A 22,312-nucleotide genomic window follows, 5' to 3' on the forward strand; every position below is an offset into this window, starting at 1 on the left:
AAGTTCAAACTTTTTTTCATACACATGTTTGAGTTAAAGAGCAAAAGAAGTTCCAATTATCGTAAAGGTTATATAGGATTTGTTGCCACTTGCTGGTAAAAGGAAGCGCTCACCTATTTTGCTGGAAAAGGGCTGTAGATTCTTCTTTTTTCAAAAGATGGCCCTCCCAATTACCCAGGAGTAAGAAATGATGAATATTTACCTACTTTAGTCATTTTGTTTTTGCTTACCTTTGGCATGCTGGAAGGAGATGTTTGGGAATTGTGGGCATCTGTAATACTTTCTTCCATAACCAACATGAACCTTACCATTTTCAGAATTTGGAAAATCATCATAGGTAGGAAATAACATTCTATTGCACTGTAGGCATTCGGGAAAGGCCTCCTAGAATCCATATTAGCCGGTCAATAACAGATCCAAGATGGTGCCCTTACCAGATGTCCACTAACTGACCTGTATGAAGACAGGGCGAATCAAAGGGAGTGCCTGGGATTTCAGATAAGCCAGTCAGATTTACTAAAATCCTTTCCTATACATTTGAGAAAGGATCAGAGAGGTGCTATAAAAGTGCGGAAAGTTGGAAGAAGTCCAGAGGGAGCTGTGGCGAGTCAGAAGGACACATACTCTTAAGTGGCATGATATACAGTTCTTTAATAAAGTAAAAGGATAATTCCTGTCTTTTCCTATCGCTATGGGTAGTCCCTGCCTATGCTATTAGCTAAGGTGCTCATCAGTCACTCATGAATGTTCAAAAGGAATAGGTCTTCTGTCCAAAATTACCCTTTTCTGTCGCTATCGCTATGAGAACTGACTTAGGACAGTCAAATTACTCCCTTCTCCTGAGGGTACTTCCAGTGCCAGTCTTTAATATCCTACGTCCTTCCCTCTGTGGTCCCGCCACAACCTCTTCCTGCATTCCCCCCTTCCGTCTGGTTCCGTGCTGCACTTCCGTCGCAAGTCTGTCATTCCGTTCTGAACCTTCCAGCAAGTTTGAAACTTTCGTGCCTCCTGGTCCTCAGCGTCTCCAGGTGTTATACAGGATGGGCCCCCCTTCCCCCAGCTTGTGTATATGATCTTCTCTCTCTTCGTTCTCTTCTCTTTCTGTGGATTCACATTTTTTAACACCCTCGTCCCAGTGAATGGGGTGTCCTGAATTAAAGGGATATATCCTTTTGCATACTATAACGATATCAGTTAGGAGTTTCTCCGTCCCAGTTCTGATACATTATGTTTTCTGTCATTTTGAAACATTCCATGCAGGCCATAGTATGTGTATTCTGACGGAGTTCCTCAAAGGAACAGGAGTCCTTGTCCCCTAAAGGGGAGTCTCCCAGTGAGGCCCCCCTTTTGCCACTACACCTAGGCAGTATTGCAGAGCACACTTACCTCCCAGCCTCACCGGCGGGGTGGGAGGTGGGCCTTGGGGCGAAGAACGAATTCCCTAGATTTGTCACTGAGTATAGGTTCCAAAAAGAAGCATTGTGGAGGTGAGAGGAGGAGGAGGTTGGTGTTGGGGAAACTGAAGGAGAGGCGAGGAGGTGACTTGGTGTGATGGAGATGAGGTGGAAACAAAAAGGGGAGAGAGGTGCAGAAACATCAGAGATGGTGAGATAAGAGATGGGGCAAAGAGAAAGGAGGCAGAAGCTGAAATTCTTTAACAGCTGAAAATGGTGACAGACTAGGAAGAAGAGACAGTAGACATATTGGTGGAACAGGTGGAGAGGAGGAATAGCCTGGTAAGGCTAGACAGAGGAGGAAGGTACCACAGGTTCACTATATGCCCGGTGGGAAAGTGTAGTGGAAAGGAGAAGGTACAAGCATGTGGTGATCTCTTTATGAACTTAGAATAGTGCAAAGAAGGGTCCCCAAGTGCTGAGATTGTTGAGGAGAAGTGAGGAGAGTAGCTAGTAGTGGGACTCAGGCATCAATAAAAGATCCCCTAAACCAGAAACACCTTCCTGCAGCCCCACTAACCAGCCTAAGACCAGTGGGAAGCCTCTGGGCCCAAAACTGGTGACCTCCAGACTCTCGTCAGCTGTTGTCCAGATCTGACACCAGTAACAGGTGACCCCGGGTACAGGACCCTACTGAAAATGTGAAAAAGGATAACGACAGCAATCGGATGCCCAGACAAAAGTGCAGAGGAAATGTAAACACCCAAGACTGTGGGCGATGAAACCCTTGCAAGGCTTGCCAGGAGGCCACCCCGGATAGTTATGACTCTTGGGGGCCCAGGGTATTTACTTTTGTTGGAACCTGAGAGCATTTTCTTTTGGTCCGGTTGATTTGGGAACCCTGGAGAAGCCATGTTTGCTTTGTCCAAAATAAACCCACACTAAATCCCTGCTTCCGTACAAGTGTCTTACTGACCAGCACTCTACTTTCTTGCATGCAGAAAATGTACGCATCACAATAAATAAACATATATCCACATGGAGCAGGACACCATGCCTATGAGATGAAAATAGCGCCTCCACCAAGAATCTCAGACCCCTACTATTATAGAAAAGCACAAACCACCATCGACAAAGTGCTTGGAAGGCCTTAGCGTGTAGCACTATGAACAATTAAAGAAACCCATCATCTTCATCTCCAATACATTGACAGAACATTTAAAAAGACGTGAAGTGCATTCAGCTCTAGGAAAGTGAGCGGGTCGTAACACTTAGGGGCTGTGTAAACTTACAATGGAGCTTACGCAGAGTCTTGGTTGGTTCTGAGTTTAATCCCCTTTTCCCATCCCCAGGTGGACAGCCTTTTCACTGCTTGCTAGTCATGTTAACCCTGTGCCATTGAAGATGATCATGGGTCTACGAGGCTTCCTGGAAGATCAGTGAGGTCACAAACCCCCAGTCTTTCTCAGTTGTGAGGTCACAATTCTAGTAGCATAGCCAGCATTAAGGATGTTTCAACCTAACTCATTAAACCTTCAATCATTTCTCTCACTGCATTTGATATTTATCAATATATTTGGCCCTATGACAATTATATTTACATTGCACAGTAAGCAACATATATATTTGTTTAATTAGTTCAAAACATAATTAAGAATTTCGAAAAAAAAGTCTGAACTTTATTAATTAATCCAGTTGCTCTGGGGAAGCGGACAATGTGCTTGAATGACACGCTGCTATTGGTCAATGACTGACACACGCACACGCACACGCACGCACGCACACACACCAACTTCTATGCCTCCTGTCTTTGATACAGTAGAGGGTGGAAAAGCATGAGAAGTGCACCGACAGGATGTCAGTGACTGCAGTGGCAAGAAGACAGTGAGCAACAGTTCCTTTATAGCGATAAGAACAAGATTAGCAACCAATTTAATATATCGCCTAGGCTAACTCCTAAAGCCATATGCGCTTGAGGGCTTAGAACAAGTACCTTAACATGTACAGAGCAAATCTTAAAAATTAGGAGACTTTCTCCTTCACCTTTGCACCAATACAAATGGACAGGCAACCATTCCTTTCAAACTAAAATTATGGCTTAAAAACAGCATCTGACTTTTGTGCAATTGCTTTTTTAGTTTAATATATTTTATGAGCACATGGAGTTTATTATTGATCTCCTCTCAGCCAATCAGAATGTTCGTAGTGCAGTCCATAACTAGTAGTAGTGACCTCATTCTGAAAAGACCAAGGCTTATGGGCCATCGGTGTGGACGCAACACCCTTATGCCCAAGAGGGGTCAATCTGTTTTTATCATTTTTCTATTGTTATCCAGATGTAAAAACAGATTAAGCAATGAAGTTCTTTCAACTTATTTTGTGTGTAAACAAACAAGTTCTTTCAAGTTCTTTTGTGTGTAAACAAACGTTCTTCTTAATCAAGTAAATCACACCAAACCACTGGTGTGTATTTCTAAAGCAAAGGGCTTTTTGAATGCTACATACAGTCAGCAGTGCCTACTCGCCACCCTAGACAACTCATTCTTAACATTCTCACTTCAATGGCTTACAGGGTAACAACAATGCAATTACCAGTCAATATTTCTTTCAACAAGACACTGGGGGTCATTACGAGTTAGGAGGTAGCCATGCCGATATTAGCGGCATGGCTACCCCCTTAATGGGTACCGGGTCAGGGTTCCTTGAATGAGGAATTACCGGGCCATTCCGACCTTGGAGGGCCCGGTAATTCCTCATTCAAGGAACCCATCCCCATTCCCATCCGAGGCCACATAGGGCTCAATGGGAATGGGGAGGATGCCAATAACGGGCCCGTTGTTAGCACCCTGGTCTGCTCGCGGGACCCTGCTAAGGGCGCATGGTAAAACCAGGCGTCCTTAGCGGGTTCCCGCGAGCAGACTCGTAATGAGGCGGGTAAGGGGTTGACGGCTCCAGCACCTTTACTGGCGCCGTTAACCCCTTACCGCCTCACTCGTAATGACCCCCACGCTCTCACTAGGAGGATCTTAATTTTACTGCAACATCCCATTTAACGCAACAAAGAGAAAGTTAAAATATAAGGAAGGGTATTCACTTCCTATTAGAGAAACCGTTTACTTTTACAATGCACCCAATGCATGCACATATGAAACCTGTGCCAGTTTCGTTTTAAATTGTCATTTAAATACGGCAAAATAAAATCACATTTAATTTACTAACAATTTGCTATGAACTTTAGTTTACTAATGAACTATTTTTTTTCCTAATCCAATCCAGTGTGTGCTAATAGCCTTACGGACCTCGGGAGGGGTCAGTGTTGCCTGGGATAGGGAGTCTTCCACTATGAATGTTCCTCTGCTTCTCCTCAGGACATAGCTAGTGGGTAGGACATTCTGTGATAATGACCCCTCTCTCGATCGATAAGACTATTTTCGTTTTTACACAAGTAATACATGTTATGGTAAATTGTTCTTCAATACAGAACTATAAATATCAGATGATTCAATCGCTAAAGATGTAAGATCAATGGAAGTGAATGTATACATGCAAATATGTTATCTATTATAGAATAACAAATTCATAGTATAAAAACATTTATGTACTTGTGATTGACACATTTTGATCAATTAAGAACATAAGCACACACAAGGGAGAATATGGGAGACAAGACGCAGACCACAAACATACATGTAATAGAATTACTTACAATCAGAGAAGAAAAATATGCTAACTCTTGATGGAAACCAGTTAGCAGTGTTGGGTATAATCTATGTTTCCTGTCCGGCCTGGATGGCGTCCCGTGCTCCTCCTCCTGGGCCTCTTCCTCTTCTAGCTTCACTGCTGACCCTTCCTACCTCTCTTCTCCCGCCCTTCTGTTGCCTCTCTTGTCCGGGCACCTCATCAGCACTGCTAACTATCCGAGCTTTCCCCTCTTCTGCCTGCTACACTTGCAATGCTCCCTCTTATCTAACTTGCCTTGCTCCCAAGTCACGCTATGGAGGTACCATCACCATTATGACACTATATGCATAAATCGAATCCTGCATGTTCATTATGGACTTCTGAATCATGGCGTGCTAATGCTGGACTCTTGAATCATGTGTGCTCATTTTTGCAACATCCTTCCGTTAGATCCACACGTCATGTGACACCATGCACCTAATTTGCCCTAGAGCAAAATGTGTGAGGGAGAGCGACCGCTCCTTGGCGTGCGAGCTCATGCTGGACTCCTGAATCATGATGTGCTCATTATTTGCTGCTGAATCATGGCGTGCTCATGCTGGACTCCTGAATCATGATGTGCTCATTATTGACTGCTGAATCATGGCATGCTCAGGCTGGACTCTTGGATCATGTGTGCTCTCGGTGGTCTTTTTAATCATGTGGCGCTCATTCCATTTGTTTGTTTGCTCCTGGTCACCGATTTTCGTTGGCGATGCATCTACTCACCATTCACTCTCTGTCTTTCACTACCTCTCCCTTATTGTACCTTCTCTTCTCTCCACCCTCCCCTCACTTTAGCCAATGCTCTTGCACCATCTGAAATGTCGTTGGGCCTAGAACGATAGCTATTTACCCATTCTTAATGTCTCAAGGCCTTGTAGAATGTTATTGTATTTTTCTCTTGCTCCCAACCCTGCCTTGAAGTGCTTTGAAACATCTGTGTATAGGTGCTATACAAATAAATCATATCATATGACCCAAGCCAATTTATTTATCTATTTAATATGTGCCGGAGCCGCAGGCATCAGGGCGCGCGTAAACACTGAAGACATATCACAACAGGACAAAGTATCGAGGAGAACTTTGAATTAAACAGAGGTCTTGAGGTGTTTTCGAAAGGTGAGCAGATTCCTTTCTTTATGCAAGTTAGCTGATAGTTTGTTTCAAGCAGTTGCCACTTGGACAGGGAAGGAGCGGTCGCTCTCCCTCACACATTTTGCTCTAGGGCAAATTAGATGTGTGGTGTTACATGTCGTGTGGATCTAACGGAAGGATGTTGCACAAGACTCTTTAAGCTAGGAGGGGGCAGACCCATAAAGACATTTATGTGTAAGAGTATTTATCTTGAAGCAAATTCTAGATGTCACAGGCAGCCAATTAAGTTCCTTCCAAAAGGCAGGGATGTGCTCTCTTGACACATTCTTAACAATACAAACTGCATCGTTCTGTAACGTCTGCAGTTTGCGAATGCAGTTTTTGCTGGCACCACTCAGGAGTGCATTGCAATAATCAGTCTGGGCATAATAGTTGTCCTCACCAGAGTTTCACAGTTCTTCGAGGATACGTAAGGTTTGACTAACCTCAGTATCTCAGATGATATTGTGACTTTGACGTGCTGTCAACCTGGGCGTCAGCACTGAGAGAAGGCTCGAAGATGACCCTAAGGGTTTTAACTCTGCCCAGCACGTTGATACAATTGTCCTCGAATGAAAACTTGAATATTTGAGGTCTAATTTAGCACTCACTTGTTTGTACCCAAAAATCAGGAGCTCAGTCTTTGCGCTGTTCAGACATTATTTGCTAACATCCAGCATTGTATGGTCTTATTGCGATCTTGTTAGCATCACTGGTGTAATCATTCCTTAATTCAATCAGCAACTGGGTGTCATCAGCATAGTTGTAAAATGAGTTCCCATATTCTCGAGTAGATCACAGAGGGGTCGAATATAGACATTAAAAAGAGCTGGTGAAAGGTACGTGCCCTCTGGAACTCCACAAGTAATCGGTGCTGGGTCAGAGGCAACATGACCCCAGCAGATTTTAGATTTTCTGTTGGTGAAAAAGGAACAGATCCATTCAACAGCTTTCCTAGAGCAGCCTCCTGTAGTTTAAAGAGTTCTCAGGAGACTTTCATGGTTGAGAAGATCCAAAGCTGCTGATAGCGCGAGTAACATCAGCAGCCCAGTCTTACTCCCATCACAAAACACCTAGAATCTGGGTCTGAAGATCAAACAATGCACACTCAGTGCTCTAGTTGGATCAAAACCCTGACTGCCTAGGGTGCAGAATATCCAAGTGCTCCTGAAACTGCATCGTGGCAATTTTATCCACAATTTTTAATAAAAAAAGGATGTTGGTGATCGGTCTCAAATTGTTACCACAACATTTTTTACACAGTCTGGAACAATATTGTGGCGAAAGTTCACAATGGTTAATCGCAAGAGAAAAGGGCAGAATCATGTAAATATTAACCACAATACATTTAGATGGAATTATATCTCTAGGAAAAGTCATGGGGTGTATTTTTATGAGGACGCTCTCCATCTCAGACACAGAGATGGGTTTCAAATTAAAGATCGATTGCAGTGGATTTCTAGGGAGCTCAGATAATTTGGACGGCATGTCCAGAACAGTATTGCTGGAAATGTTCATATGAGTCAACTTGGTTTTATCTGAGAAAGCCTGCTGGACCTAAACACAGTCTTCCTTTGTAGGATCTAAAGACTCGGGTTGAGTATGAGGTTTCTCCAGTTTCTAAAAAAGTTTGAAACGTTTCTTGGTGTCATTCTCAATATGTGCTTTAAAATAATTCTTCTTTGCTTCATGTATCCCCAGTCTAAGTCTCTTCCAGGAATTTCCAGGCCGTCCTAATTTCCTCTGTTCTGTTTTATTCCCCAAATGTGTTCCGCTCGTTTTTCATCCGGTTTAAGAGTGGTCAAAGTAGATGTGAACTAGCTATGGTTGTTCAATCTTTACCGAACTATCTTTGATTTCATTTCATAGGCGCCACTCGGTCCAACAATTCGGTCAAACATTTTCCATAGCAGGCGGCTAGAACATGTGTGGGATCAAGATCTATGGTAGTACTCATAAGCCTATGCACCCAATCCACCAAGTCATCTGAATGAACTTTGTTCAGATTTCTACTAGTGACTTGTTTAAGTATGTTTATTTTCTGCACTGCTTTTTAAGATAATGTGAACTGAAAATAAACAGTAGTGGTCTGACAAAAAACAAGGCTCTGGCCCTCATTACGACTTTGGAGATAGCCATGCCCTTAATAAAACCGTGTCCGGGTTCCCTGAATGGGGAATTACCGGCCCATTCCGTGTTTGGAGGGCCCGGTAATTCCTCCCTCAGGGAACCCGGGCCCAGACCTTCCCCATTCCCATTCCCATTTGAGCCTCCATAGGGCTCAATGGGAATGGGCGCAGGAGCTAACAACCGGCCGATTACGACCGGTCCGGTTATCTCCCTGGTCCCCTCGCGGGACCCAGTAAAATCGTCTGGTAAAACCAGACGTCCACATCGGGTCCTGCGAGGGATCCTCGTAATATTGCGGAATGGGTTTAACGGGTCCGCCACCATTAGCGGCACCCGTTAATCCATTCCGCAATACTTATAATGAGGCCCTCTGTATTTATAGGGCTAATATGCATGTTCCTGGATGCCACTCAGTCGAGAATATTTCCCTTGATGTGGGTAGGTTCTTTATTGTGTATGGTAACCTCGATGTTGTTAAGAGACTGTTCCAAGAATATGGCTTCATTATCTGAGGTGTTCCCAGCCATCGATTGAAATCCCCCAAAACAGTGGAACAATTCGGCCTATTCAAAGAGGCAAGGAGGCTATTTATTTCCTCATTAAAACCAGCGGTTTCATTTGGTAGGTGTTGGAGCAGGATGATATTTACACAGTTATTAGGAGAGGGGGTCGTTTTCAGAAATATAATAATTTCACACCCTGCACAAATAGAGGATGATTAGAAGAAGCAAGAAGCAGAGTGCTTTTTTTGCAAAAATAGCAACGCCTTCCCCATTACCAATGTCACGGTTCTGTCAAAGGTTTCAGTTATGCACACGATATTGATGCAGTCATCAAGGACATAGTCGTGGATATCTATTTTGTGTTTACTTAGGGAGCGGGCATTCAAAAGCAATACTTGAAGAACTTGCTCTCCCACGACACAACTGTCTGTGATAGGGGAAATGGGCTTTCCTACATATTTAATGTCTTCGATCAGTAGATTTTTGCCAATATCATTAAGAGTAAAAGAACGAGTAGTGAGCTCAGATGACACTGCTATATGCATAGTATTATCAATATTCACCTTTTGTGAGGTCTTAATGGCCACATGCCACAACTGAGGATCTAATTAGTTCATATTAGCTTGAACAGCCCCACTGACCTCATCCAGCTGATCCATTGTACCAATCTCCCCATATTAATAGAGGTTGACAACACAGTGGCATCATTAGGCGGTTTAGTTGTAACATACTCTGTATCTGCATTATGTATTACGGCTATCCCTAAAATCAGGCTATGTGCACACGGACCGCAGCCTAATATGTTTCTTAACGACTGCCGCACGTGCTAGTTTCTACAGAAGTAGTATAAGGTCTGGGTAGGAACCCATAATATATTTAGTATTGCCAAATAGATTGCAGGCAGTGGCAAACTTACTACTGTCGGAAGTGTACTCCAAGCAGCACAGTAGCCTCGATCAAGTCTGCGTTACCACGTATGGCACAGACTTGCTTAGCACTGAAGCGCCTTAAAGAAGTTAATATAACGCAATCAGACTAAAAAAACTGTTGGGATTTGTACTTCTGATGCATGGAAGGTGAAAAACACACTATTTCACAAGAATGTCGGCTCCTAACACAACAGCGTTCAATACAGTAAATGCAATAGGTACCAAAGAGAATGAATACTTTTAAAAAGTCTATCTAGCACAATGTTTTAAAAAACAAAACAAATCTAGCTGCTAAAATTCAATAAAGTGATGAGGTGCAATTATCGTCTCAGGGAGATAGCTTAGGTGCAACATGCTCGCCTTGGAAGCAAGACGACACGGAGCACGACAGGTTCGATCCCTGGGTCTATGCTTAGAAACCTCTGGGTATTAAGAGCGTTATAAATAACCAATCATATCATAATAAATGAGAAGAAGTCTGATGCACAATGTATACTTAAAAAAAAAAAAAGACCAAATCATGGTTGTTTAGGAACATGCAGAAATTAGCTGAATGTGTACTAAAAAAACCTACACATCTTCCATCGTAATATCTTCAATTAACTTTGCTATTGCATTAGTTGGATCCGCATGTAATATTCTATAATGTTCTAACTTTTCCAAAAACCTCCAAACTTCAATGCCAAATGTATCCACATCCCAAGCCACAATCACTTGACCCTTGTCGGCACACTCAAGTAAAATATTTCCATAATTCTACAACACTCTCAAAGCTTCCCTCTCCTCTTTAGAAAGGAGCACCTTTTAAATGTATTGAATATTTTGGAAAATGATTTTAAAAAGACTCTAAAAATGTAATAATGTCTTCATAAACAGAGGTGGCGGTGACAAACACTGATTTAGGCCTAGTTGTAGTGACACTTTCTTCCAAATCCTCTACTACCTTTTTTTTTGCTCGAAAAAATGTATCTAAATGTATTTCATGCGAAAAGTGCCAACATTCTAATTCAAAAATATTTCACTGGGGGGACTCCGTGTTGGAACAAACATCAGCCATGTACTGAATATTAAAAAACCATTACTGAATATAAAATATACTTATTTTTGTAGTTGTAAGATTTATTGCATTCATTTTATTGAGATGAAGATATGGCCTTATTTAAGGAGGCGCTCTGTCAAAACTAGCCGAGTAGATTTTCACATTGTCACAATTAGTCCTTTCCTAATTTAATTAGTGGTATTTGTATGTTTACTTAAGTTATTTATGTACATAGATGAATGTATTCATATTTCTATATTATAATTGATTTTGTATTTTTTAAAAATGTTTGTTACGTTGATGGATTTGCCCGTTACTGATCATCAAAGGAAGGGGCGCAAGGCCATGTTTAAATGAATCTCTGAATCGCGATTGTTCTCAGACAGAACTTGGTGGGTTCCTGGGAAACTTACCAATTGTATTTCAGTTTACAAACTTGTGTATAATTGACAAGATGATTATGTGGAAACACTGTACTTAAGCCCTATAAACCGTTCACAAGCAGTAGCCACTTTTTCATATTTTTGAAATTCAAAAGGTGACCTCAAACAACATTTTTCAAATCTAGGAATAGCGCACATTTAGTTCCACCATGCTTGAATGGAAATGTCTCCAAAATGTTTCCAGTTAGAGTAATTATTTAAAGGGCAATAACAATCCTCAAGTTAAACAATTTAGGTAAATCAGCATGCCTAATGCTACAATCACTTAAGGATGCAAGACAAATATTGGATAACAAAGAAGCAGAGAACCCAAACATATTTTCACGTGTGGACCAAATCCTTACTCAAACTAACTGTACATCTTTACATTCGAATAACCTATGTTTAAGGGATGCATTAGATTTTGGTTACTCATCATGTAACCCTACAGATATTTTAGACTTCAACTCACATGACCCCTACTAAGCATAGGCAATGGTGAAGGAACATGGGGGTAGTGGTCCAAAACATCTGGAGAGACACATAATGAGCAATCACTATTTAAGTTAATGACATGGTCAACAAAAATTGTCAAATGGAGTAAGAAGTGTAGATAATTTGTGTCATGTAAAGAAGACTGTGCATGTTTGGAACAAAGTATCTGCAACAGATTTTATAAATGTTTTGAGTCATATTTTCTCCCAAAGTATCAGATGAATGGTTCAGAATTTTGTGCAATGATTATGCTTTGTATCGGTTGAGTTGTTCACTGAAATGTAAATACTTAGGTGAACTCAAAAACAGGTTGTAATATTTGGGATAACAGTGAAAATACGAATTATTCAAACCAGATTTCGAAACCAACGATGAAAAGGAAACAATAGAATGATTGTGTGTATGCTTAAGTAGAAAAACACTACAATCATTCCATGTATGTTAAAAAAATAAAACACAGGACAGCCACCCAAGCAGTTTCTGTTGCACCAAATCATTGAATTCACTGTAGCTGGGAGTCGATGGAATCATTCTTAAAGATAGATTTGACTAGCGAATTTCAAACTTTTCCTGAAAATGTAATAGATGGGTACGCTTGGTAGTGAGGCCAGCAAATCATATGTATTATCAGCAAGCAGCCACCAGCAGAGGGAGTTACCATTTTCCACATATTAAGACTCTTAAAAGAACAGAAAAGATGAGTGCAAATGCCTGAAAAGAATTACAAAACTCTGAAAAACTAACACCTCTTTGATTCTGAGTTAACTTGATATGTTGGAGTGAAATACAAGTTATTTTCCATTGCATACCACAATTCAAGAAATGGAATAAATTTTAGGAAAGAAAGATTTAGGAAATGGAAGAGGTAATATCGTTGAATGGAAATAATTCCAGCGGAAGAAGCATCACTTTGATAAAATCAAGTCTACCCCACCAGGAAAGGAATAATGGAGACCTTTTCTCAGTATGATCATCAAGACTGTTTTGAAAAATGTTCATGTTAATTTGAATAGTGGATGTAATATCCTTTTGTAAACTGCAATCCCAAATATTTTACATGATTATTTTTCCATATAGTTCCCAGGATGGGGTGGTCACGCATTCTTCTTGGTAGTTTGTCCCAAGGCACCCACAGCCATTCCCCAACCGTGGCCGGGCTCAGGTGGAAATTATCCATTGCCACCCATTGTTGGTCTCTATGGGACCTCAGGTGGGGGATCAAGACTCTGAGCTGGGTTGGCTTGAAGTAAAGACGCACATCCGGGAGGCCAACCCCTCCTTTCTCTGTTGGAAGCATTAGGGTGGACCTGGGGATTCTCGCTTTCTTTCCCTGATAGAGGAACCTATGTAGCACCCCTTGAACCTTTCCGAAAGAACCCCTCCGGTATGCATAATGGTAACATTTGAAATAAATATAGCACCCACAGGAGGACCACCATTTTCAGCGTGTTCAGGCGACCCAACCAGGAGATCGTTAACCTCTCCCATTCCCCATATCTGCATGTATTTTCTGCTGTAGTGGGGGGAAGTTAGCGTCAAACAAGCTCTCCAAGTCCCTTTCAAGGTTAACCCCTAAGTACTTCGAGGTCACCTCAACCTCCAGACCGAGCAGGGTGAACCTCTCAGCCTCCCCATCCCTCCCTCTGTCCAGGGGAAAGAGTATAGACTTCTCCCTATTAATCTTCAATCCGGCCAACATACCGTAATGCTCCATCAGCTGGAGGGCCGCCAGAGGGTCTCTCAAATGAAGCAACATACTGTCTACATATAATGCAACCTTATATTCCACGCCTCCCAATTTAATGTCCCGCACTGCTGGGTCAACCCTGATCCGCTGGGCGAGTGGTTCTATGGACCAAGCGTAAAGTGTTGGGGAGAGTGGGCGTCCTTGCCTGGTTCCCATTCCAAGCGCAAACCACCTCAAGTAACCCCCCCCATTCAGCATAACCGATGCCATACGGGCTGCGTACACTGCTAGGACCCCACGGAGTAGTAGTTCCTCAATTCTAAATTTCAATAAAACAGCCCTGAGAAAACCCCACTCCACCCGATCAAAGGCCTTCTCCGCATCTATTGAAAGAAGGGACGGGCCCCCCCTCCACCAGAGCCTTGCAATGCATGCATAAGATGCAATGTCTTCCTCATTGTATCTGCCTCCTGTCGCCCCATAATAAACCCCACTTGATCTGAGTGAACCAGACTCAGCATATACCCCTCCAGATGTGTAGCTATGACCCTTGTGTATAACTTGGCATCCATGTTGAGGAGAGAAATTGGCCGATATGCATTACAGTTCCGGTGGTCTCTACCCTCCTTGGGGATCACTGATCAGTGCGCAGGAGAAAGATTTTGGCACCCTGCCTGTGTCTAAAAAACTGTTTAACATCTTCATCATAGGAGGGAGTAGGGCAGGGAGAAATGCTTTGTAGAACCCGCCAGTGAAGCCGTATTCAACCGGTGCCTTCCCTGCCAGCAACCTTGCCACCGCCTTTTTGTCTTCTTCCTCCGTTATGGGGGCTTTCAGCACAGAGGATTCCTCCTCAGAGAGCTTAGGCAGGTCAATGGCCTCCAAACAGGTGCCACTATCCTGTGCCTCGGGGGAAACCTCCAAAGCATATCATTTCTCGTAATAGGCTGCAAAGGCTTCCGGGATTCCCTCCCCAGTTTCGGCCACCCCATCCTTCCATCCTATTTCCACCACCCACTTGTCTGCTCGCTGTTCTCTTAGCCTCACGGCCAGCAGGGAGTCTGCTTGATCACCTTTTTCATAAAACTTTTGTTTCAGGAAGAGGAGGCTGCAGATGGCTTTCCCTTCCTCCAAGAGTCTCAATTCCTCCCTCTTAACCCTTGCCTCCTGTACGTACTCCTACCGATTCCTGGAAGGGCCATGGGCCTGCGCATCCAAGTGTCTTATCTCCTCCCTCAATCTCTTCTAGACTACTGCCCGTTTCCTCTTCCTACGGGCCCCCACCCGAATCAGAATCCCTCTCTACATAGCCTTACCCGCCTCCCAAACGGTATGCACGTCTACCTCCCAGTCATAGTTGACCTTAAAACATTCCACTATTTCCTTGTTCATATCTGAAAAAAACACAGGGTTCTTCCAGAGCGAGTCATTGCACCTCCATTTTGATCTTTTGGGAGAGATACCTGCCCACTGTATATCCACCGTAACCATATCATGGTCGGACCACGAGATCGGGATGATCTCTGAGCCCCGAGCCTCCTCCCAGATATATTGCGAGATCTACAAGTAATCGATCCTCGTGTAAGTCCCATGGGGTGGGGAATAAAATGTGTAGCCCCTTATCCCCGGATGCTGGTGGCGCCATATGTCCCTCAGCCCCCACTGCCCCATCGAGTCGTGGAACTCGCGGTGCCCGGGGCCTGGCATCTCCCTTGGCATCCCTCCATGGCACTCCCTATCAATGGCTGGAACAGTCCACGTATTGAGGTCCCCCCCAGTAATTAAATGCCCCAAACTCTCTATCACAAATGTATCCATTGTGTCTGTCAGAAACCGTAACTGTCCCTGGTTGGGTGCGTACATGGTGGCAAACGTGAACCGCGTCTTCCTGATATCCCCTGAGACCAACAGGGCGCTCCCATTTATGTCAGACCAGACCTTGGTGACCTCCAACCTCAACCCCTTCTGTACTAATTTGACAACCCTTGCCCTTCTTAGAGGGCCGGTGCCCCAAAACTATTGGCCGATGTGACCACAGTGGACCCTTCTTTCCTGTCCCTTGGAGTACCTGGGTTCCTGGAGAAAAATAACATCTAATTCTGACCTCCGGAATTCCCTTTCCACCATTGATCGTTTGGTTGGAGAGTTCAGACCTTTCACATTCAGGGCGCCGATCCGTAGGCAACCATCCCCTGGTCTATTTCCCACTGAAATGCTCACGTTATCCCTATCCGAGGATGGCCTGCACTCCTCTTAGCCTTTAACCTGTCTGCCTGAACCCTACACAAACAAAGCTCTACTGCTGGAACACCCAGTACCAATTAACTTCCCACTTCCCCACTCCCCCACCCCCTGTGTCCCTAACCCCCCCCCCGCCTCCCATCCCACCTCTGGCACCCAGCTCCACCCTGTTGGCATCATCTGGTGAAAACCAAACCACCTGTGAGGTCCCCCTCCCAGAAAGGACCTCTTCTTCTCACACCTCATATTCTTGAGCCCCCCCCCCCTAGTTTCACAAATCTGCCTTCTTCACCCCCTTAATGGTCCCTCTCGTTGCCCACTCCTCCCCGTCCCCATCCGACCGAACCTTGAGCCCAACCACCCCCTCAGAAATTGAAGACTTAGCATCTGATGGCCCGTCGCTCGGGCGGGGAAAGGAAATGTTGCCCGTGCCCCGAGGTCCTGGTTCAGTGGAGCACTCCCCATTGATTACACGCCAAACCCCCGGTGAACCGCCAACATATGCGCCTCAAGTCCCCTCCGTCGAGGAGTGATCAGCTTCCTGAACTTCCTCGCACCTCTAATTCACCTCCGCCTTGCGCCTGGTGTTTCCCAATCCCCCCCGTCCGTCCTCCCTTCCCTTGTGGTGGTGGGTGTCTCTCCCTCTCATTCTCCCATCAAGTCGCCCATAGCCCTCTTAATCTCCTGCTCCGAGGTGAGTCTGTGCCTACACCCCTCTGCTTCGAAGGATAGGGAGAAGGGGACGCCCCACGATTCCCTTCTCAGTCAGCCACCTAGTGAGGGGGTGCAGATCCTTCTCTTAGAGAGGGTGAGGTCCTGGAAAACGGTCTCCTTTGCCGAGCCGTACATCGCGGAGCCCTTCTTTGCCTGTTCCAGGATTTGGAGTCTACCACTGTAGTTGTAGAAGTGGAGCAGGACTGATCTGGGGACATTAGCCTGTATATCCGGTCTATCTTGATCTCGTCGATAGCATCATTGTCAAAGATCAGTTTGGTGATGGCGAAGAGGGCACTGCGCAGGTCTTTCTCGGTCTCCCCTTCTTTCTCAGGAACCCGGAATAAACAATGGTTGTGACGTCGTTCGTGATTCTCTAGGTCATCCACTTTTAGGAGGTTTTCCTCCTCCCTCTTTACCTCTGAGAGGCGCACATCAATCTGGGTCTGTAACATGTTATGGGAGGACTGGTTATGTTCAACCTCTACCAGCCTTTCCTCCATCTTGTCAATTCTGTTGGTAATCTTGTCCACTCGCCCCCCAATGTCCCTCCTCATGCTTCGCATCTCTTCCAGGTGGGCTGCCACATCATTTTTGGTGGCGCCCGCGTCTTCTCCCATCGCCGCCCCTTGGCCCGGATCGGGCATTGTCCTCTCCAGAGCACGTGGGGTATACTTGAAGGGGGCCAATTTCTGCCTTACGTCCATGCACCTCAGCTCCTCTCCTCTCCTCTCCCGTGCCTTGGGATTAGCAGGATGGCCTATGCGATCTCAGCCCTATCTTGTCACGCCCACCAGACCTAATGGTGTCCCTCTGTGCCACCCCTCCACATGCGTTGGGGCACCCTTGGGGGTGCTCCAATGGACCCGGCCATCTGTGGTCGGAGGGAGGCGGGCACAAACCCATGCACTGTCCCAGGGGGCCCACACCTCTGTCCACAATCTGAAAGTCCTGCTCCTCCTTTCTGGTGACCCCGGTGGGTGGTCACCACTTCCCACTCGGTTGCTGTCAGATAGTTCCCCAGTTCGACTCTCTCCTCCTACTGGGGATGGGACTCACCCGCAGGGTGTACTTCAGTTCCCCCGGGGGGGGGGGGGCCCTAGATATTCCCCCACTCCTTTTGCGGGCCCGTGCTCCTAAGGCCGCACCTCCCGGTACTGGGCGCGACGGCCCCTATCTCAATGGGCACCTCTCGCTTCTCTCCTTACTCCCAGCACCGGTGGTGTCTCTTCTACCCGATAGGGTCCGGTTGAGGGGGGGCTGGGCCATGCAGCAGGTAGAACAAATTAAGTCCACAGTAAGGAGGGGCAGCAGCTGTAGCAGCCAACCACCCCCTCACCCCCAAGTGCACCCTTGTCTCTTGGCTGGCGGCGGGGGTTACATCCACCTTTTTTGCTTGTATCTGGTGGAGTGCACTCCTACACTCCCAGCCCTGGTAGGGCTACCTCAGTGGCCACGTATCCCCCCCCCACCCGCTTAAGTTTTCCTGAGCTGTATGTGTGCAATTTAGCAGTGACTTCCGTGGGGAGGTAGTTCACCCCTGCTCTTCTGGGGACTCAAGGGTTTGCAGGCCCCATCCTCTCGACCTTCAGGTGTCGCAGGATCGCCTTGCTGTATGTCAAGGTATGCTGCCAGGGCTCCAAATTGCCTCCACATCCTCTTTCAGCACCGGGACCTGCACCAGGTAATGTGTTGCCGGGACTGTTAGGGCCGCATGTGTGCTAACCGGGGGGGGGGGGGGTCCCACACACTGCCTCTCCTCCCGAGTGTCCGACATGTATCCCCCTCCTGTTGCTGTGCGGGGCTCCAGGTTTCAGGGATCCCAGGTGCCCCCCTGCACCCTTCCAGGCTCCTATGAATGGGGCATGCAGTGCACTGCAGGTCTTCTTCCTGTCTCGGGCTGGAGTGAGGTGGGCACACGCCTCTGTATGAACCCGGGGGCCCACACCTCACTCCTGGGCCTCTGGAGGCACTGGGTGGACCCTTTCTCCACCTCCTCTGCCGCTGTTAGGTCCGCTGGTCCGTCCCTCTTCTCACTGGGGCGCACCTGTCCTCCCCCTGGGAGGGTGGGGGGGGGGGAGGGGCAGCCGCCACCCCGGGGGTGGCTCACTGTACTCTTACTGTGATGGACACGTACCTGGCGTTCCCAGCGCTGCGTCTCCACCTCTTGCCGCAATCCCACCGCCAGTGCTCTTTCCACACTCCCCCACCCTCAGAGGGGGGTGGTCCGATGCCCGCAAACAGTCCCTACACAATTGCCAGTGTCCCCGGCATTCCCCCCGCCAGAGCGCACCACGCTCCTTGTGTCCTGCTGTGTGGGCGGCCTGGATTGCTGCAGCATGCTCAGTGGGGGGCTGCCAGCTCGAACCCAAGCCTCACTGGGCCGGGCCCACGCTCCTCTCTTCTAAGGCACCTCCGTGGTCCGTGACACCCTCCGGGGCTCCACCTCGTCACGGCACTGGGGACCCAGCGAGTCGGCTCCCACCGGGGATTGGACGGGGGGGGCGGGGGGGGTGCAGCAAATGTTCACATATCCCGTGGGGGGTAGGGGGCGTTCAGCCTCCTTTGGTGGCGGCCTCTGCTGGGCAGGGGGGCTCAGTCCACTAAGAGGCCCTTTTGGGAGGAGATCGTTATGGAGACTTCCACCTCCCCGCGCCCACTGGTGGCCGTTCACGATCTGCGCTTTTAAGCATCCATTTGCTCTGAATTGAATGATATGATATGGCATTTATAACGCGCCTATACACAAGTGTTTCAAGGCGCGACGAGGCAAGGGATGGGGAAACAGAGGGAAGACAGAGACAACTATCCTACTACGCCAGGTGTCATTCACATCAAAAAAGTGCATGGGAGACATGACAGAATGAAGAGATGTGAGATATTTGGCATTTGGGTCAAGACATTCTTTGCAACCCCAGAATTAAGTGGTCACAACTTCGAAGAGCAGGTTGACATTCTAGAAACCTTTTACTATTGGCTACAGTATCTTTACAAAAATCGGGGGCAATGAAAATCTTGTGCCCTGGGAACATCAACACGGCTTTTTTTGCTGCTAAGAGGAAGTATTATATATGTTGATGCAAAAGACGAAAAAATGATTAATGGACGAAGGAATGTGGACATCATTTAAATGGGGTGTGACTCATTAAAGCCCCTTCCTATTTGCACACATTTAATTCAATAAACAAAACTGGATTCTTTAAATTCTTCATATATCTTTTGTATTCCTTTTCTGCTATCTTTATTGGTACCAGGATATGTTTTGGGATTACTGTCTTGATTTCTCAAGTAGTCTACAATAAAAAAAAAACACTGATGTATGACTTACCTGTTAGGTCCATCCCAATCGAATTACCAAAACACTAACTGGGTACAATCCTTCCTAGCCAACCGTACAATGAGAGTGTTCTCCCCCTTAGCTTCAGCGGACCCAATACAAATCACCTGTGGTGTCCCACAAGGTTCATGTGTCTCCCCCACAATGTACAACATCGTCACTAAGCGACTCTTCGACAAACTTGACAGACTGGGGGTAACCTATACTAATTAGGCGGACGAAACGCAGATCCTCATACCACTATCTGAAAACTTTGTCGAAGACACAGCTGTAGTAAACAAGATTTACCTCCTCATTCAGGCATGGATGGCCTCTCACGGCCTCTGCCTGAATGACGACAAAACAGAGATACTGATCCTGGGTTCCGACTCTAACCTCAAAAAACGTAGCCCCTGTTATTCTGCCTTTAAAATAGATGGCAATATAATCAAGGTGGTAACCGAGGTAAAAACACTAGGTTTCTACCTTGATTCCACACTATGGGCCTGATCACGACTTGGGCGTTACCGCCGGCGGTATTACCGCCGGCGGTAATAGCCCTACCGTCGAACTCCCCGGCGCTAATAGCGCCGGATCACGAGTTCGGTGGTAAAGTAATTCCGGGAATGCCCCATTCCCCATTGGGCTCACCCGCTCCTTCCACCTGAGGAACATGCCATTCTGCTGCTCCCCAGGCTTTATTGAGATGTCCACATAAGGCCCTGCCTCTGTGCTAATTGTCGCTATTGGGGCCTCCTTTGATTGCCCCGTCTTGACCTCCCACTCCTGAGGCTTCTCCAATGCCTCTCTCTCCCCCACCAAAAGCAAAAGATTCCCTGCCTCATTCATCATCATACAAGTCTCCTCCTGTGGGAAGAAATACAACTCCTCTTCCTCCTCAGAGCCTTCTTCCCCTTCCCCTCCCAGTATTGCAGTCAGCACGCAATGTCAAGAACCATGAATGGCAACGCTGAGATTAGTGTGCACAACCTGGGATCCTAAAAGTGTGCATTAAAGATAGCTAAACAAGGGCCAAAGACAACTAGAGCACAACCCCAGTTGACAGAACCAATAATTCTACTACTAAAGCAATACTCTTTACAATGATATAATAATACAATACTAGTACAATACACTACTTATTAGTAGAGGACAAACCTATAAGGAAACCATTCTGTTTTTTTGTGTTTTTGGGGACATGCTTCACAAGATTGTATTAAAATAAAATGATAAGGCCCAACATTCCCCTATTACTATGGGTGGTCCCTGCTTATGTAACAGACTAAGCTGCTCATCAGTCATTCATGAATCTCTGAAGGAAAACGTCTGCTGTCCAAAACAAACCTAACTGACCCTACCACTATGAAAACTAACTTAGGTCAGGACTCCCTTCTACAGAGGGTCTGAGGGTACTTCGGGTACCAGTCTGTAGGATTCTTTATTAATACATAATCCTCAAATAGTCTCTTGTGATTTCTTGGATCAGTCTCTGTAACTTCAAAATTGACCTAGCTTTTTCCTCCTCTTTGTAAATCCCTTTAGGGGATCTTTTATAAGATCTCGATTCCTGGTAGCTGATTCCAGCATATCTTTGGAAAATACTATTTCTCTGGTAGGCTTTCCCTACTGGGAAATTATAGTTCAGCTTGTACTGGTCTACTTGATTTAGAACTTTATTCAACTGAATAGTTCCTCTGAACGCTGGCTCATAATGTTCTCTGTTATGTTAGGTTCTTCCTGCACAAAATAAGATGTTTCTTTCCTCTTTTCCATGGTATTGATATACACTGTTCTATTCTCTCAGTATTTAGATTTTCAGTAAGTCTTTCATCAGTTTCATATGTAACTTTGCCTCATGCCTTCTACTAGGAGGGGTTGCTTGCCCGGTATATTAATTCCCTTCGAACCTCTCGTTATTCCCGTTCTCCCGTTTACCTTCGACTGCGAAGGAGAAGGTCTTTGGGAGTCTTGATTCTTGGGGAGCTTCACTCTTCTGTGATCTGCTGAGTGACCGACACTTTGCTGCTGTATGTTTGCGGTGGTATCAGCGGTATGGTTTGTGGACCGGCTGTCCATCACAGATCTTTCGTGCTCTCGCCACCACCTTCCTCTGTACTCCTGGCATTTCGGTTTCTCACGGTGGGGATTCGCTGTGGTTCAGGTGTCCTCCTGTTCAATATTGCACGAGTTTGAAACTCACAGGTATCCCGACTCATGCCTGCTCACGCCTACTCTGCCTTCTCCATGTATAATAATAATAATTTAGCATTTATATAGCGCTACAAACCCTCAGGTATCTGAGCGCTGCTTATTATTACCCACGGTGTGTGGTACTCATTTATCGACCTCGGAAGGATGAAAGGCTGAGTTTGGCCCTGTCGGGATTCGAACCTGCGTCAGCAGGCTCTGCACGGATGTCAAAGCGAGCACTCTACTCACTGTGCTATCAGACCGGCATGCTCGGGGCCTTCAATTGCCTGCGCATGCATTCCTTTCCCCATCTGTTGCTCATCAAGTCCCAGTGGATTAGATACTTCGATTTAAAGGAACATGTTCTTTTTGTATGTGATAATGACATTACGTGC

General features: G+C 45.9%; 1 protein-coding gene across 2 annotated transcripts in view; it reads right to left on the reverse strand.

Moving 5' to 3' along the window:
- Positions 1–22,312, reverse strand: part of OSCP1 (organic solute carrier partner 1) — a 185,467-nt gene that overhangs the window by 117,216 nt on the left and 45,939 nt on the right. The window lies entirely within an intron of this gene.

The sequence above is a fragment of the Ambystoma mexicanum genome, chromosome 11 (genome assembly GCF_040938575.1).
Source record: "Ambystoma mexicanum isolate Mex_15411 chromosome 11, UKY_AmexF1_1, whole genome shotgun sequence".
NCBI lineage: Eukaryota > Metazoa > Chordata > Amphibia > Caudata > Ambystomatidae > Ambystoma > Ambystoma mexicanum.